This window comes from Bos mutus, chromosome X (genome assembly GCF_027580195.1).
Source record: "Bos mutus isolate GX-2022 chromosome X, NWIPB_WYAK_1.1, whole genome shotgun sequence".
NCBI lineage: Eukaryota > Metazoa > Chordata > Mammalia > Artiodactyla > Bovidae > Bos > Bos mutus.
Genome location: NC_091646.1, coordinates 48,581,440 through 48,584,553, shown reverse-complemented (window position 1 = coordinate 48,584,553; position 3,114 = coordinate 48,581,440). Strand labels below are relative to the sequence as shown.

Sequence of the window (3,114 nt, the reverse complement as noted above, 5' to 3'; positions counted from 1 at the left end):
CCTTCTGCCCTGTTCAGACGCCGTTGCCCAGCATCTGCCCTACTGCAATGCTTGTTAATGCCTGGGAGCTGCCAAGGTTTATTTGTTTCCTTTCTGGATACTTGTCTTAAACATGGGCAAATACACGGCCTTCCACGGTCATACTGTTTACCTGGCCCTCGGAACACCTTTTTATGTCAAGTGGCTTGATGCGCCCAATTCCTGAATTGTTGTATTGCTGTTGAATACACCTTATTAGCATATTAAAATGGCTGTATGCAAAGACACCATCCCTTCTTTGTTGGAATGCCAGTGCCAGATCTGTGTGGAAATTCTCATTGAGCCCATGACACTACCTTGTAACCACACGCTCTGTAAAGCATGTTTCAAGTCAACTGTTGAAAAGACAAATTTGTGCTGTCCCAGCTGTCACTGCCAGATTGCTTTCTGGACTTGGTACCATACCCAAAGAAATTCTCTTGTCAATATGGAACTGTGGGAGATAATTCAAAAACACTATCCAGAGGAATGCAAACTTAGAGTCTCTGGGCAACAGTCAGAGGAAATCATTAATGACTGTCAGCCAGTTCACCTGTTAAGTCAACCTGGGGAATTAAGAAGAGAATATGAAAAGGAGAGAAGCAAGATGGAGGCAGAGTGAGGAGCCAATCAGGAAGAAGAAAACAAAGCCAGTGAAGAATACATATAGAGATTACTGGCAGAGGAGGAAGAAGAGGAAAAGAAACAGGCAGAAAAAAGCCACAGAGAGATGGAGGAACAACTGAAAAGTAATAAAACCCTGGCAAGAAGGCTAAGCCTTAATATTAGCAATATCTGTGAGGAGTGTCTCGGCTTCCCCCTTGGATTCCAAAAAATCTAATCCTGTCACAACCAAGTCACAAAGGAAAAGGAAGAGCAAACAAAAAAAAAACACTGGTGATATTCAGAAGTATTTGTCACCAAATTCTCAATTTGGGTTAGCATCACAGTTTGTAGTTGTAGAAGAAGACAGGAAAACCTCCATGTCCAAGGAGACTGACAGCAGTGATATGAAGAACCCTACATGGCAAGATACAGAAATTGAGGAAGGTATGCCTGCATTTTCTCCTCAGATATGCTTTGAAGTTCAAAAGCAAGGTGCAGAATCTTCAGTGGAGTCACCTAAACCTAAGTTATGTGCCAGAGGTGGAGAATGGTGTCTTGAAGGAAATCAAAACAAAACATTCATGAAAAAGTTATGTGTCACAAGTCATAAGGAACCTAAAGCCGGAGTTCCCTCTTCTGGAGAAGCTGCAATTAAGCCTTATGGTAAAACTGAGAGTGGATGTACAATATCAGATATAACACATACACTTGAAAATAACAGTTGTGACAGAAATTGAGGAGTCTCACCTACCGAACAATAAAGATATCTCAAAAACAAACAAAAAAACAGGAATCTTTGTCTGAAGCAGTCAGCAATCCATGCTGTTTTACAAAAAGAAGAAAAATGTTCCCCAAATCTTCCTCAGGCTGAGTAAACAAGTCCACTTTACCCCAAGACTGATAGATTTGGAACCTCTTTGAGAGACATAAACAAGAAGAATGGGACAGGTTATTTTCTGCTTCATTACAGCTTCAGAAAGAGGTGGATCAAGAAAAAATGAGGCTAACCTGGCCAAAGGATCCCCAGATGAATATCAGTTATGGGTTATGTCTTCACCTCCAGACAAAGTACTAAATGGACAGAGGAAGAATGCCAAAGATAGAAGCTTTAAAAGACAAACTGATCTAGAGCATCCACCAAAAACCTCAGTTCAGTTCAGTTGCTCAGTCATGTCCAACTCTTTGTGACCCCATGGACTGCAGCACACCAGGCTTCTCTGTCCACCACCAACTTGCGGAGCTTACTCAAACTCGTGTCCATTGAGTCAGTGATGCCATCCAACCATATCATCCTCTGTCATCCCCTTCTCCTTCCGCCTTCAATATTTCCCAGCATCAGGGTCTTTTCAAATGAATCAGTTCTTCTCATTAGATGGCCAAAGTATTGGAGTTTCAGCTTCAGCATTAGTTCTTCCAATGAATATTCAGGACTGATTTCCTTTAGGACTGACTGGTTGGATCTCCTTGCCTGAAAAAATGAAAATTGACAACCTTCTAAGATCCAGTTGAAATGTTAAGATCTAGTTAATGGAAGAAAGATACCAAGTACTACTACAGAGAATTGTTCCCAACACTGCTCATTCCCTACAGCCTAGTAAGTCACAGAAGACTATTTTTCAGATGTTTCAGAGATGCACACAGTAATGCTTGGGTAAGAAGAGTGTTTTACATTCTAGTAAAGCAAGATTGTGTAACTCTCTATCATAGATTCTTTATAAATTTTTCATTCTGCTATGTGGGCACATTCTTTGTCCCTAATTAAAGGACTGTGTGCTTACAGGGGAGGAATATACAAATGTGTTTTTGCCAAACTCAGTTGTAAGCAAGAGTCCCACTCTTTTCCTTTTTTAATAACTGTGACATACTAAGTTTTAGTTGACAGTTGTTATGGATATAAAAATGCCTTGGCCAACTGTCAAGAAAACTTCATTTCCATGTATGTCCCCCAAATGCATATTTTATTGCCTTTGAGCACCTTTTTATCTTGACTAGTAATCAAAGTAACATTATAATATACCAAGTAGCTACATAATCCAGGCAGAGTTTAAAATATGTTTTCTTGTAACTTTCCCATTATATTTGCAGAACACTTGAAAATCACCTTTGACAACTCTAATTTCCATCTCTACTTTCAGTATTACAGCAATTTCTATGACTTCAATGGCTTAAGTTCAACATGAAGTCAGAAAAATCAGACTTTCCTAGAAAAGTAGGACTTAGTACAGAAAAGAAACTAGACCTTTGATGCAAAAGGAGTTAATCTTGGGTGAGGCTGACTGGGTAGACTGAGAATTTGTAAGCACTAGAACTGAGTGGATGATCAGACAACTGGGTCTAGGATGGAGTAGCAGGTGCAGTTTGGCAAAATATTCTTCCTCATCCTTTCTTTTTTTATAGTTTTTCACACTATTCTGTGTAATTGGCTATTCTACAACACAAAACTGGATTTTATTTTGGCAGAGTTATGTCACTGTATCCTATGTTGTAGAA

At 39.6% G+C, this 3,114-nt stretch overlaps 1 pseudogene; it reads left to right on the top strand.

The window, feature by feature from the left end:
- The first annotated feature begins 247 nt into the window (after window positions 1–247).
- Window positions 248–2,268, top strand: LOC102278280 (E3 ubiquitin-protein ligase RNF168-like; annotated as a pseudogene).
- Window positions 2,269–3,114: the final 846 nt, after the last annotated feature.